General features: G+C 40.6%; 1 protein-coding gene across 12 annotated transcripts in view; it reads left to right on the top strand.

Moving 5' to 3' along the window:
- ERC2 (ELKS/RAB6-interacting/CAST family member 2) overlaps positions 1–15,393 on the top strand; it is a 901,328-nt gene that overhangs the window by 259,972 nt on the left and 625,963 nt on the right. The window lies entirely within an intron of this gene.

The following is a 15,393-nucleotide window of genomic DNA, read 5'->3' as shown; positions in this document are numbered from 1 at the left end:
AGTTTTGTAAATTAATTAAATAATTATACACCGAGGTAGCTAAAAATGGGGTTCTACAAACAGCTCAAAGGATATCCCTGCCGCTTGGGCCCCTTCTGTTGGGAGGTAGCTACTGACATTGGCTGTACTGCTTAGTGGGAGGGAGACCTTATAGGAAACTATCTGACACCCAATGTCAAATGAGTGTGTTTCCTGGAGTCTAGGTTTGGGGTCTGCCTGTATCCCAGTTTCTAAAGCTCTCCAATTCCCTCATTGAGCCATTGCTGAGGCCAGTAGGTCACCTTCTTCAGGCTCAGCATCATCCCAAGTTAAGACCTCATAGTCCCTTTCATTGAAGGGAAGTCATCTGATTCAAGTAACACACTATCAAGTCCACCTTGAAGTGGTTCCCTCTCCTGTCTGAAGCCTGAGCACCATATAACAGAAAAGCATGGTGTATGCATTTAGGGAGGCCTGGATTCAAATTATCTCAGCTTCTCACCAGCCCCATGACTTGAGTAAAGGTTCATGAATTCTCTGATCCTCAGTTTCCTTAGTTGTTAGATGGAAATAATAATGCACCCCTCAGAGCATTGATATAAGGGTTAAATGTTGCCTTAAAACTCTCCTAGAACTACACTGAGTAGAAACAATGGATACATTATAAATGAGATTATGTATAACATCTCTCATGGAGTAATTTTGCTTATTTATTTATGCATATTATATCTTACCACATACCAGGTCCTGTTATAAATATTAACCTTTTTAAAAAATTATTTTGTTAGTCACCATACAGTACAACATTAGTTTTTGACAAGTGTTCTATGATTCATTGTTTGCATATAACACCCAGTGCTCTATGCAATCCATGCCTTTCTTAATACCCATCATAGGGTTTACCCATCCTCTCCACACCCTTCCCTTCTAAAACCCTTAATTTATTTCCCAGTGTCCATAGTCTCTCCTTGGTTTGTCTCCATGTTTTATCTCCCCTTCCAATCACCCCCCACCTTTCATTTTTCCTTTCCTTCTCCTAATGTTCTCCATGCTATTCCTTATGTTCCACAAGTAAGTGAAACCATATGATAATTGCCTTTCTCTGCTTGACTTATTTCACTTAGCATAATCTCCAGTCCTATCCATGTTTATGCAATTGGTGCATCATTTATCCTTTTTGATGGCTGAGTAATATTCCATTATGTATATGAACCACATCTTCTTTATCCATTCATCTGTTGAAGGACATCTCGGCTCTTTCCACAATTTGGTTATTGTGGATATTACTGCTATGAACATTGGGGTGCATATGGCACTTCTTTTCACTACATCTGTATTTTGGGAGTAAATACCCAGTAGTGCAATTACTGAGTCATAGGGTAGTTCTATTTTTAATTTTTTTGAAGAACCTCCATACTGCTTTCCAAAGTGGCTACACCATCTTGCATTCCCACCAATAGTATAAGAGGTTTCTCCACAACCTCTCAATACTTTCTCTTTCTTGGCTTGTCAATTTTTGCCATTCTAACTGGTGTAAGGTGGTATCTCAGTTGGTTTTGATTTGAATTTCTCTGGTGGCTAATAATGATGAACATTTTTTCATGTGTCTCTTAGCCATTTGTATGTCTTCTTTTGAGAAGTGCTGTTCATGTCTTCTACCCATTTTTGGACTTGATTTTGTTTTTTGGGTGTTGAGTTTGAGAAGTTCTTTATAGATCTTAACCTCATTTTAAACATGGTTGGAATTTAAATAAGTCAACTAGATTTAGCAAACAGTGGTGAGTGTCAACAGTGGGCACATGCTATGAAGTTGTGTTAGGGGTTGGGATGCCACACTCTACCCCACCCTCCATGGCCCTCTGTGGAAGACATACACATATACATGCATGAAGACTTTTGGAAAGATATGGATACTAATGGCTAAGAGCACAGGCTATGGACTGGATCAGAATTGTATTCTCTTAGGCCACTTGGTTCCTTAGTTTCCTGACCTATATGATGGAAACACTTGAGAGGATTGAAGGATGTAGAACCTGTACAGGTTTAGAGACTACACTAAAATGTTGGCTGTCATGGTCAGTGTTCTAATGGAAATTAAAGCAAAGTGCAGGATGAGAGGGAAGAATCAGTAGGGGTGTGTGTGTGTGTGTGTGTGTGTGTGTGTGTGTGTGTGTGAGCCTTTTGCAGTAGATGAGATTTGAACTGGGCTTCTGAGAGACTGCAATGAATAAGGGAATGTAATAGTAAGGACAGTCTAGGGACTGTGTTGTTTGGGGAGTGTGGATGGATGAGCGTGACCTATAGTGGGGGATGAGATTGGGGGCGTGAGGTGAAACTTTTTTCTAGGAAATGCTTTTTGTCTTAGGTGGGAGACCATTGCCAACTTAAATTTTATCTGTCTATCCATCATCCCTTCCTCATCTGAGCACTGAGGCTATTCATTTCACCTTACTGGGCCTTAGTTCCCTTATCTGTAAAATGAGAAGAATTATAGGACCTTGGGAGCTGTGGGAGAGGATTGGGTGAGAGAGACCTTGAAGAGGGTCTAAACTGGGTCAGGTACAGAGAAAGCACTTTGCAGTGGATGTTAGGTTCTCTTGTTTTAGCCATGTGCCGAAGGGTGTCCTCGGTGCTGAGGGGCTAGAGAGTGACTCAGAGCTTGCCCACAGACAGTTCATAGTATAGTTCCTGGCTTGGCATCCTATCCCTCTTTGCTCCTAGACTGGGACCTGGGTGGGTTTTTTTTTTTTTTTCCCCTTCCCCTGGACTTCCTGAGGACTAGATCTTGTCCCAGGGCTTCCCCCTGCTGCTAGCTTGATCAACCAGGTCTCTGCCAAGACTCCCATTGACCAGTTCTGCCTGTGTCTGAACTCCACATGAGACCCATCACTGCCCTTCTGCCTAGACTGCCTCTCACCTATTACAGTTTTACAAAGGGACAATCTGCTATCCTGAGAGCATTCTCTTTTTGTGACCATTCCTGCCTCCCTCCAGAGTACATGACCCTTTTCCATGTCCCTGCTCTTCTGCAGTGGCTTGTCTTAAATGCCCTCCAAATTCCAGATACGAGGGTACAAGCTCTTCATTTGAGTAACACTATTAAATAAATGTTAAATAGCCAGCATTTATTGAACTACATTCCAGGTACTATTTAGGAACCATTGCATACTGGCTTTATATCTGTTAACCATTTCATGTCCTTATAACAATTGGGGTCCCCATTTACAGATGAGACTATGAGGCACAGAGAGACCTAGCGCCTTGTCCAGTGTTTCCCAGCTGGCTGCTGGTAAAGCCAAAAGTAATTTGCAAATCAGATTACACTTAAATGTGTACAGGAGGAGGAGATCACTGTTCCCATAAATGTGAAAATAATTTTAGAATCTTATTTTTCATTTTTTAGATACAATCTATAGGGACCTCTTTCTGGTGGCATTAATGGTTTTATTACTCAGCCTCACATTCAAAAGGGAATTTTCTGGCTAAAGTGTCCGATTCCTGAAAGATGAGGCATTTTGAGCTGCAAAATGCACTGGTGCCACCTCTCTTAGTCCTTTGGCTTATGCTTATTTTCACTTTTGTCAGTCCTTTTGCTTCAGTTTCCCACTAATTTTAGTAAAATAATAAGGGCAAATGCAACAAGAACATTCCAGAGTTTCATAGACTCTGCTATAAGGATTAGATGGTAAGGATTTTGAGCAAGTTTAGGACTGGCTTGCAAATAGCACCAACAGGTTTTTTTTTTTTTTTTTTTTTTTTTTTTTTTTACCATCTGGAACCTTAAAATTACAGTTCGCTGTATGGATGATGGTTTTAAAAGGCTCCATGGATGTGGTTCCCAAAAGCCAGATGTTTGCAAGGACCACCTATGTATAGTGCACTTCTCTGGGAGATTGGTCCCAGGCTCAGCATGTGAGACCCCTTCCTTGTCCCACAGCTTTATGGTCACACCATTTTTAATTCACAAGCATCTTCATTTGATGCAGAAAAGTATCAGCTTGCAGGTGCCTGGGTGGCTTGGGTGGTTAAGTGACTGCCTTCAGCTCATGTCATGATCCCAGACTCCTGGGATCAAGTCCCGCATTGGGCTCCCAGCTCTGCAGGGAGTCTGCATCTCCTCCTGACCTTATTTCCTCTCATGCTCTCTTTCACTCTCTCTCTCTCTCTCTCTGTCAAATAAATAAATAAAATCTTAAAAAAAAAAAAAGTGTCAGCTTGCTGCTGCCAAAATGGGTGACACAATTTTTGTCTGCTTAATAATATGTGTAAGGATGGATCTACTGTTGCTATTGTAGAGGCTGTGTGTGGAATGGCCAGTTCTCTGCACCATGTTTTAGAAAAGAAATTAGAACCTGGAAACTTTTCAGAAAAGGGCCACCAGGGTGGTTCTTATTTTGGTTCTTATGCTCTATCAAGAATGGTTGAAGGACCTGGACATATTTCAGGTAGAAAGAAAAGTCCATGGGAGAGAGGATTCTGATACTTGGAGTACCATCTTATGACAAAGAGGTGAATTTGTTGAGTGGAGGCTGCACGTCAAGAGTTTGACTGAACTTTTGGAGAATGACAGCTAAGGATCCAAATCTCAGCTTTGCTTCTCAGTGGTTTGGTCTTGTGCTGCTCCGTTATCCACTCTGAGACTTAGGTCTCCTCTTGATAAGTGGAGATTAGTCCTTGCCTCCCAAGTGTGGGGGATTAGATGAGATATTTCATATCAGGTACTTAGCATAATGCTTGCAACATGGCAAAGCCTCAGTGAATGGTCAGCATAGGTGTTATCAAATTCTGTGTAATGCAGAGCAGACCTAGTAGAGGAGTTAGAGGGAGCAGATTTTGACATAACTTCTGGAAGGAGAGAACTTCCCAACTATCAGAATTGCTTCTTGGAGGTTGACTGCCCAGATCTGAGATTGTTCACACTTCAGCTCAGTGACCTACATCACGGAAAGGAAGGAATTCACCCTGTGAGTGAGAAGCTGCAGCAACTAGTCCTTTGGGCTTTCCATTTTTATGGAAAGCCTTTGGTATTTTACACTCTAAGATTTTACTACAGATGGGTGCTTGAAATGAAAATCTGCAGCAAAAGAAAGACCATGGCCTTTTTTTTTTTTTGGTGAAAATGTCACCATGACTACTGCAGTGTGTTCCTTCATGGTCTAAAGTGTGGTGCATATCTTCAGCCAGGGAAGTTGTCTGCGTAGGAGCCACCCTCCGCTTCTGGGATGTGTAGCCATCTGGACTGTGGGGGTGTGCAGGGAACACACTGTTGATTCATATGCCATCCCCTGCTGGCATCTCTAAAATGGGCCCTCTGGCTGGAGGTGTGAAGCAGCCAAGCCCTCCCTCTCCCACACCTTCTCCAAGTACTCGAGAGAGAAAGGGACATGAGGAAAAATGTGTAAAGATCCAGGAATGCCCCTGTGGGTAACTGGGCAGGTGTACCCATCTTTCAGTGGCTGTGGGTGCTGCTGCTAACAACTCACATTTGTGATCTTTATTGGGAGGTGTACTTTTGAGTGACTGGGGTTGCCAAACTTCTTGCCCAGAAGTGCCAGGCAACCCACAGGTAGTGACTGACTAGAACAGGAATTTAGGGAGCTGACCCCTGTGCCTCTAGTGGGACAGATTCTGCGGCAAGTTTAGCACCTAGAGCTCCCTGCAGGCTCAGGCTAAATTTTCTATGCAACAACATCCTTGCTTAACTTCTTCTCTTCTTTATATGATTTGTTTTCTTCTCGTATGGGTTCTCCTGTGAGCCTTCCATTAATAAATTACTTGCATAAACGTCCTCGTCTCAGGCTTGGCCTCACAGGAATATGACCAAAGACATAGAAGTAGCACCTGATACCATGCCTTGTAAGAAACAGTGGAGTGAATAGGATTCTTTAGTAAGAAAGACTTTGAACCATGAAGCTGTCATCATGTGAGAAGAACATGATTTGTTCTTTTGTCCTTGAATGAATAGAATGAAGATCTGTATATAGTAGCTTCAGGGGCATGTGTGTCACCTCAGTGCAGGAAGAGCTGTGTAATAGGGGAGTCCAAAGGTTAGTGAAAGATTAACCACCTTATATTAGTTTTCTATTGCTGTCATAACAAATGATTGCACCTTTAACAGCTTAAAACAACACAAATTTATGAGTTCACAGATCAGCAGTCCTGGTACAGCATGGCTTAATTGGATTCTTTGTTTTGAGGCCCCTGAGGCCAAAACCAAGCTGTTGTTAGGTCTCTGCTCCTTTCGAGAGGCTCTTGAGATCAATCTGCTTCCAAGTTCACTCAGGTTGTTGACCAAATTTAGTTCCTTATATTTGTAGGATTAAAGTCCCCATTTCTGTGTTGACTATCATTAGAGGACCATCCTTATTCCCGAGAGGCCTCCTCTGGTGCTTGCACATGACCTTTGTGTCTCAGAACCAGCAACAGCACATTGACACCTTCTCATCCTTAGGATCTCTGACTTCCCCATCTGCTGCATCTCTCTTCTGCCTCTAGTCACAGGAGCTTCTGAACTTTGAAGGGGCTCAAATGATTAGGTTGTACCCACCCAAATTATCCAGGATAATTTTTAACATATATAACTGTTTTAACATATATAACCCTAATTAAATCTGCAAATTCCCTTTGCCATGCAATATAACATATTCATAGGAAATAGGAGTGGATATCTTTGGTAGAGGGCATTATTCTGCTGGCTACAGTCTACCACCTGGCCCCCACAGATGCATATCTCTCCGAACTAAAAAAAAAAATTCATTCTCCCTGTTCCACGGTCTCCAAAATTCTTATCCCATGACAGCATCAACTCAAAGCCCCAAACTCATCTAAATCTCATCATTTCAAAAATCTCATCATCTAAATCATTTAAATTATGTATGGATGAGGCTCTGGGTGTAATCTATTAAGTACAACTCCTGAGCACAATTCCTTGTTATCAATGGACTTGTGACACTGAAGAAATAATTTATCTGCTCCCAATAGACAATGATGGGGCAGGCAAGTATAAGAGTTACAGTCACTCCAGTTCAGATGGGAGAAATGGAAGGTAAAATGGAGTCAGTAGCCTAATGCAGTTTCAAAATCCAGCTGGCCAAACTGCACTAGATATTGAGGCCTGGGAATAATCTATGGTTCTTGGCTGCACACTAAAAGATTATAGTGTCCAATTTTCTCAGGTGCTCTTCCATCCAAGTACTAACCAGGCCCAAACTTGCTTAGCTTCCAAGAGCAGAAAAGATCAGGTGTGTAGGCTGGGCTGAATGACCAGGATGCTGCTGATAGCACCTAACACTGTGCCGTATACATAGTGGACAGCATAATGACTGCTTACAGCGAAAGACTTGGGACCACCTACGTGTACTCTTCCATGAAGTTTTCCACACCTCATCCTTCCCTCCTCAGGAAGTAGATGATTGCCTCTCATTCTCCCCCACAACATATTGTTCAGAACTGGTGGGGTCCTAACAGGGAACTAAGAAACAAACCAGAAGTTAGATTTACTTACCTGTTAAAATCTTAGATGTTTGTAGAGCATGAAGGGGCCACAAATAACAAAATAGACCAAGTGTTATGTTAGTAATTAAGGATGTGAGTTTAGGTATCAGACACCGTTGTGACACTCTCAAGTCTTACTACACTGTAATCTTCGACATGTTACTTATCCCTCTGAGTCTGACTGCTTGCTGATTTCCCATGGGGGTGGTAACTCCTACCTGTAGGGATGCTGTAGAGATCCAGTCAGGGGCTAGACGGGAAGCATGGGGCTTGGCATATGGTAAGCACTTTGTAAGTGGTGGCTGCTGTTATTAATTGCAGTCTTGTATCCTAGTTATATTCTCCTCTTCCACCAGAAAAATCAAGTTCCTTGAGACCTGGCATGGTATTTCATTTATCTTTGTTATTGCTGCATTGTCTAGCATTATTAGGCACTTAGTAATTGTTGAGTTAAATAACTAAACTCTGTTGTTACTCCTAGGCCATTGTTATTGCCACTGGCCAAATATTTGGAACCCGGCATCTTATTCTATTACTTTCTATGGTTCCCAGGATCATATCATCCAAAAGACCAAGATAAATCTGCCGAACAATCTTTAATGCAAATTTAGGAAAAGGAGTAGGTTATGTATTAAAACAAACTAAGGGAAATGTGTGTATGTGTTCCCAAATGTCTGTTTTTTGGTGAAGACTAAAAAAATAATTTAAAGCTAAGTTTATATTATATTTATGTATTTCCATAGAAACTGTTTCCCCATATCTCTAGAATTTGAAGGCTTCTGTATAAGACCAGGATTTTTAAAAAATTTTTTATTTTTTATTTTTTATAAACATATAATATATTTTTATCCCCAGGGGTACAGGTCTGTGAATCACCAGGTTTACTAAGACCAGGGTTTTAATGAGGGCCTACGTGGCCTTATACAGTCTGTCTTCTCCCTAGCCGTTACCCTTTGGGTCTCATTTCCTTATACTGTATCCATCACTTCCTACACTCCAGCAGCACTGGGCAACTAACTGTCCCTGGAGTCCTGTGAGCATAGTACCACCTCCATTGAGAATACCTGCACTAGAATGTAAGCTTCACAAAAACAGGGATTCTGTGTGTGTTTTCCCTGTCATATAGTGGGCCTCCAGCAAGTATTTTTTGAATTTTATTCAGGCAGACCTAGTGGCAATGCTTTGATGGTAGCCAGTATCAGACTGTAGAGTAGGTGGGCAGGGAATGCATTCTGCCAGGCTGCATTCTCTGATACACTTTCAGGAATACTAATAATCATTCAGGAGCAACAACAATAATAAGGCTAAGTTTCAGTTATTGAGAGTGTACTGTGTGCCAGCCCAGCTAAATACTTCACATGCTTATCTCTCTTCAACTTTACCACCCTGAGGATCAGAGAAAATTCAGGAATTGCCCAAGGTCACACACCTGGTAGATATGTGAGGACAGGATCTGTTGAACTATATAGGATGAATTTTAAGACTTTCTGAGCTTTACCTTCCAAGTAGTAAGGTTTCATTTTTTAACTTTTGTTCTTAATTTGTTTTATTATGTGTGGACGAAGAATGTGGCCTGTATCACTTCTGCCTTTTGGAATCTGATTAAGGTTTTTCTTGGTGGTCTGGTATGGTGATCATTCTGTTTAAATATTCCATGGAGTCTTGAAATGGGGGTCTAATCTAAAGTTCACTGTAATTGTCTATTAATTTAGTCTTACTTATATCATTTAAATCTTTTAGGTCATTCTTTAATGTTTGATCTGTCAAAGATTGAGAAGGATATTAATATTTGAAAATAATCATTTTTTCCCTCTATTTCTGTATGCTTAACCATGTTTGCCGTTTAAGTTTTAATATCTAATACGGTTATCAGTACCAGAGAACTGCTATTGAGAGAAGTCTCTTTAAATTTTCAAGTCCTCAAAAAAGGAGTGAGAAATGGAAGATAGGATCAAAGGAGAAATAGGAGGTGACTACAATGAAAGAAGCCAATGGAGAGCTAGCTTGTCAGCTTCAAATATTAAATCAAAGCTACATGGTGAAACAAGGGCAGTTTAGCACAGTGGTCAGGAGCAGAGGCCCTGGGACCAGACTACCTAGTAGTGCAATTCAGTAGATTGTGCAAGTCACTAACTTCTCTATGCTTCCATGTCCTTGAATGAAAAATAATGATAATAATAGTATCTACCTAAAGAGGTTATTGTCAGGGTGCCTGGATGGCTCAGTGGGTTAGGCCTCTGCCTTCGGCTCAGGTCATGGTCTCAGGTCCTGGGATCGAGCCCTGCATCAGGCTCTCTGCTCAGTGGGGAGCCTGCTCCCCCCCACCTCTGCCTGCCTCTCTGCCTACTTGTAATCTCTCTCTTTCTGTCAAATAAATTAATTAATTAATTTAAAAAAGGTTATTGTGATGATTAAATAACTTAATATTTACAAAGTGCTTAGCACATGTATAAATAACTATTAGCTACTGCCATCCTTCACACAAAAATCCTTTTTGGTCTAAAGGTATTATAGAACTTACAGTGTCATTTGGCCTGTTTCATTCTATTAGGCAATATTGAGCACTTATTCTTGGCAGGCAGTGTGTTAGTTACTGGGAATACAATGGACGTATGGAGTCTTTGTGCTCATGGAGTATACCACCCAATGGTGAACACAGACATGAATCCATTGACTTCATAAGTTAGTGAAAAATTGCAGCCATTTTCAGTGATATGAAGGAAAGTTACACAATGCTATGAGAGTATATATGGTGGTGCAGGATGTAGACTAGTCTGGAGTCAATTAATGGCCCTTCTATGACATATTTGTAATCTATGTCTTTGTAACAAATACCCCAAACACTAACGGCTTAAAACAATGAACACTTATTATCACACAAATTCTGTATGTCAGGAATGTGTGAGTCACTTAGCTGGATGGTTCTGGTCCAGAGTTCCTCATGAGGTTGCCATCAAGCTGTTGGGCAGGGCTGCAGGAATCTGGAGACCTCGCAGAGGCTGGATGACCCACTTCTGCTATGGCTGACTCACATGGTTTTTGGCAGAAGGCCTGTTTCATGCCACATGGGTCTCTCCATAGGGTAGCGGGAGGTATCTTCATGATGTGTCAGCTGGCTTCTTCTAGAACAGGTGACCTAAGAATGTGAGCAAGAAGGAAGCCATAATGTCATTATGACCAAGCCTCTGAAGTTGCAGATGCCATTTCTACCATATTCTGTTTGTTAGATTGAGTTACTAAGCTCAGTCAATTTTCAAGGGGAAGATATTTAGGTTTCATCCTATAAAGGGAATGTCAAAGAATTTGTGGACAGATTTGAAACAGCCATGTGAAGAATTGGCATTTTTTTCTGAGATGGCTAGGATGAATATTGAAGATGTTCTGGACCAGAATTGACAAACTTTTCCTATAAAAAAGGCTCTTAGATAGTAAATATTTCTAGCTTTTTTGCAAGGCCATATGGTCTCTGTTACAACTACAAAACTCTGTCACTGTAGCATGAAAACAACAATAGACAATATGTAAATTAGTGGATATAACAGTGTTTCAATAAAACTTTATTTACCAAAACAGGTGGTGGGCTGGATTTGGCCTGTGGGCTGTAGTTTGCTGATCCTTGTAGGCAAAAAGGGAACAAAAATGGTAGAGGACTATTCCAAGCAGAAGAAACTGACTGCTTCAGGAAGAAGAGTTGTTACACAGTTAAGAATGAAAGGTACCTAAATCATATTTTTTTAATATACTGTGTTTATTGGAACATTGTTTATAGTGAATAAAAAGAGTGGGGAAACATTTATACAGATAAATTCTAAGAACATAAGTATTGTTGAGGTAAAACCCAAAATGCAAAAGCTTTGTGTAGGGAAGACAGCTGGCATTTAAGTAAATTAAAAAAGAATGTGCTCTGTTGTTGAATTTATACTATTTATAAAGGCATACATATGTAATCAAAGCACAAAAGCATGCATGAGAAAGATACCAATGTTAAGGTAATAGTTTCTTTCTAGAAGAATGGAGATGGTGAGGGTTGTGGGACTTAAACAAGTTATGTTTATGGCTTGCAAATTTTTTTAATTGTAAAATACATACAACATAAACTTTACCATCTTAAGCACTTTTAAGCATACGGTTCAGTAATGTTAACTATGTTCAGGTCATCATGCAAGCAATCTATAGAAATTCTTTTTTTTTTTTTCTTAAAGATTTTATTTATTTGACAGAGAGCTCAAGCAGGGGGAGCTGCAGAGGGAGAGGGAGAAGCAGGTTCCCCACTGAGCAGGGAGCCCAAAGGGGGCTTGATCCCAGGACCCTGGGATCATGACCTGAGCCGAAAGCAGACACTTAACTGACTGAGCTTCCCAGGCACCCCTCTAGAAATTTCTTATCTTTCAAACCGAAACTCTGTATCCATTAAACAACAGCTCTGCATTCCTTACATTTAGTCTCTGTCAATCAGAATTCTATTTTCGGTTTCTCTGAGTTTGGCTACGCTAGATAAATCATATAAGTAAGAACATTCAGTATTTGTCTTTTTGTGACTGCTGTGTTTTGTTAAACATAATGCCCTCAGGGTTCATTCATATTGCAGCTCATGTTAGAATTTTGTCCTTTTTGAAGGCTGGGTAATATTCCACAATAATTATATACTACATTTTATTTATCCATCCGTTGATGGACATTTCAGTTGTTTCCACACTTTGGCTATTGTGATAATGTTTCTATAAACATGGGTGTACAAATCTAGATCACAGTTTTGATGAAATAAATGATCAGTTAAATAGTATCCTGTGGAAATATAGTAGCCTGAGGCTCTTTCCTCCTTCCATTCTCCCACAGCACATTCCAATCAAACTTCACTCATATATTCCACCAGAACTGCTCTAGTCAATGTTACTAATGGCCTGCCATGCTCCTAAGTGCTGTGGTCCGTCCTCTGGTTTCACCTTATTAACTTCTCAGCAGCAGTTGATTCATTTTTTTTTTTTTTTTCATTTGATTTCTGGGATACTGCACTCTTAGTTCTCTTTCTACTTCACAGGTTATTCCTTCTCAGTTTCTTTTATTGCTTCCTCCTTACTTCTCAGACCCCTTAATGTTAGGTCATCCCTGGGCTCAGTCCTCTTTGGTCTCCTTTCCTTTGTGTGCAATCCCAGTTGATCTCATCTGGGCTTATCACTTTAGCTAAAAGCTATTTATTGGCTGATCCTAAATTTTTTATTTGTAGCTATTAATTCTCCCCTCAAATCCAACTCTTCTATCCACCTGCCCACTCAGCAACTCCACTTGAATGTCTTACAGCATCGAAAACTTAACATATGCAAAACCGAACTTTTGGTTCCCATAACTCTCACTTATCCTTCCCCATCTTCCCGATCTTGGTTTTCCACCTGCATTCTTTCTGTTGTCCAGGCCAAATACCATGAAGCCATCTTTTACTTCTCTTTTTCTATTGTCTCCAGGCACTCTGTCAGGAAAGTCAGGTCAACCTCACCTTCAAAACATATCCAAACTCAGTTCCTGCTCATCACCTGTACTCTGTCACCCTGGTCCCAGACTCTATCATCCCTTGTTGGGGTTATTCCAGTTGCTTATTACTAGTCTCTGTAGTTCTGCCCTTACCTCCTTCCTCAACCCAAATCATACTGCAGTCCAGCAGCCAGAGCAAACTTTTAAGGATGTGTGGTATATCATGGTTTCTCTTTGCTCAGAACCTTCCAGTGGCTCCCCATTTTCCTCGGAGTAAAACCATTGTCCAGACAATGACTCCAAATTTGGGCCCAGTGTGTCAGCCTGCACCCTTGTACTTCTCTGACCTGCTATTTTCCCCACCCCTTATTTAGTGCTAACCTGGTTCTTAAACATTTGCTATTCCCTCTGCTTGGAATGTCTGTACAACTGGTTCCTCCATTTCCTGCAGATTTTTGTTCAAATGTTCCCTTTGCACGAAACTTTCCCTGATCACTCTTCTTAAAGTTGCAATTGGTCCCCTTATACAATGTGTCCTGGTCCACTTTTCTGACTTATTTTCCTTTAAAACACTTAACAAACTAGTTTGGTTTCCTTTTAAAATTATTGTGTGTCTTTCTTACTGGAATTTAAAATTAAAAAACCCGTAAGGGCTGGAGTATTTGTCTACTTAGTGCACTGCTGTATTTCCTATATGCCCTGCATCAAATTATTATTTGAATATTTGAATCTGCCATATCTTAAGACTGATGTGAGTTGATGTTTGAGATTCTAGTGTTACTTTCCTGTCAGTTTCTTCAACTGGTTTTGTTCCTCAAAAGTGGTAATTTAAAAATATGGCTTCAGATTCTTTGGCACTCTTCCCTGGAATCTGAGCAGGCTTGTAACTGCTTCAACCAACGGAGCATGGCAGAGGTTATGCTATGGGACTTCTGAGGTTAGGTAATAAAGGGCTGTACCGTCTTTGGGTTATTTGCTGGAGTGCTTGCTCTTGGAGTCTTTACACCTAAATGTGAGAGGTTGACATCGTGAGGCTACCATGCTGTGAAGAAACCGAAGTCACATGGAGAGGCCATATACAGGTATCACTGTATATAGGTGATATTGTAGTGAAACCCAGCTTTCAAGTCTTCTTCTGGTCAACACACCAGGTACGTGAGTGAAGAAGCCTTCTTGGAAGTGGATCCACCAGTCCCAGCTGTTCTAGTCTCCGACATGCTTTAGAAACAAGCCTTGCCCAGTCTATCCTTTATAAATTCCTGATCTAGAATTCATGAACATAATCAAATGGTGGTGGTCTGACACCACTAAATTAGGGGTGGTTTGTTCCATAGCAGTAGATTACCAGAATAGTAAAGGGAAAAGGTCAGATATAATGAATTACCTTTGAATAGAGAGTTAAGTTTTGAGGGGTTTTTGGTGTGTGTGTGTGTGTGTGTGTGTGCGTGTGTGTGCGTGTATGCGTGTTTCCTACTGAAGAGATGAAGAGATGGTGTGTGCAAACATTACTCTGCCAGGCTCATCCTGGAAGGTAGTGTCCCTCCACATTAACTCACTAGACTCTAGGTACTCATTAACTTCCCAGAAATGTCATTCCAGTGAACCACTTGAGATTTCATGCCTAAAATTCTGGGTTCCTGATATATTTCTGTATTGGTCACCTGGAGTTGCCGGCAGTTTTAGACCAGCCCATGGGGGTGTTCACTGGCCTTTTTTATTATATGACATTTCAGAAACCTGGGCTCCTTTTATCTTGGAGTTCTACCATCTTCTTGGGTCTTAGAGTTCTTTACTTTTAGTCAGCAGACAGGAAACAAGGAAAAATTGAGGACAGAATAAGAGATTTTTATGGAAGTGCCAGTGATGACTTTGGGAAGAAAATATGCTATATTCCAGAACTGTAGGGGAGATTCTCCAGTGCTGGGCCCTAGACATGTACATAGCCTCCCATGACCAAATCTTGGGCTGCTGGCAAGTAAGAACAATGTTAATAGAATATGGGCAAAAGAATATTTGTTTATGATCCTGAGAAGAATTATCTTTTATTGTGGGACTGTGTTTTTCTGGCAATATTTGCATTGATATGTTCTGTCTTTATGAAATGGTGATGGTAGCAGATGATAGTGGTGGGATGAGAGTTAATTTTAATATCTCTACTTGAAAAGAGCTAGAAGTCATGTTGGTTCTCTTTTATAAAGCCCAAAGTGGATTTTTGTTTGTGTGTTTATTTTTTGTTTTTAATGTTTGTGGCCCGATGGAATGTGTAGGGCTAGAACTACCTCATGTTGAATTTAAATGATTTTTCTGCAAGCAAATAAGTCTTATAGTATTATTCCATAGGTGATTTGTTTCAGCAGCATGGACATATGTGAGTACTTCTGTTTATTCCTCTCATTGGCTACTTTCACAAAAACTGTTGCTAATTATTAAGAAAATCAAAGCATAAATGAACAA

Source organism: Mustela erminea, chromosome 1 (genome assembly GCF_009829155.1).
Source record: "Mustela erminea isolate mMusErm1 chromosome 1, mMusErm1.Pri, whole genome shotgun sequence".
NCBI lineage: Eukaryota > Metazoa > Chordata > Mammalia > Carnivora > Mustelidae > Mustela > Mustela erminea.
The sequence above is the reverse complement of the archived record's forward strand: the minus strand, read 5'-3'. Positions and strand labels throughout refer to the sequence as shown.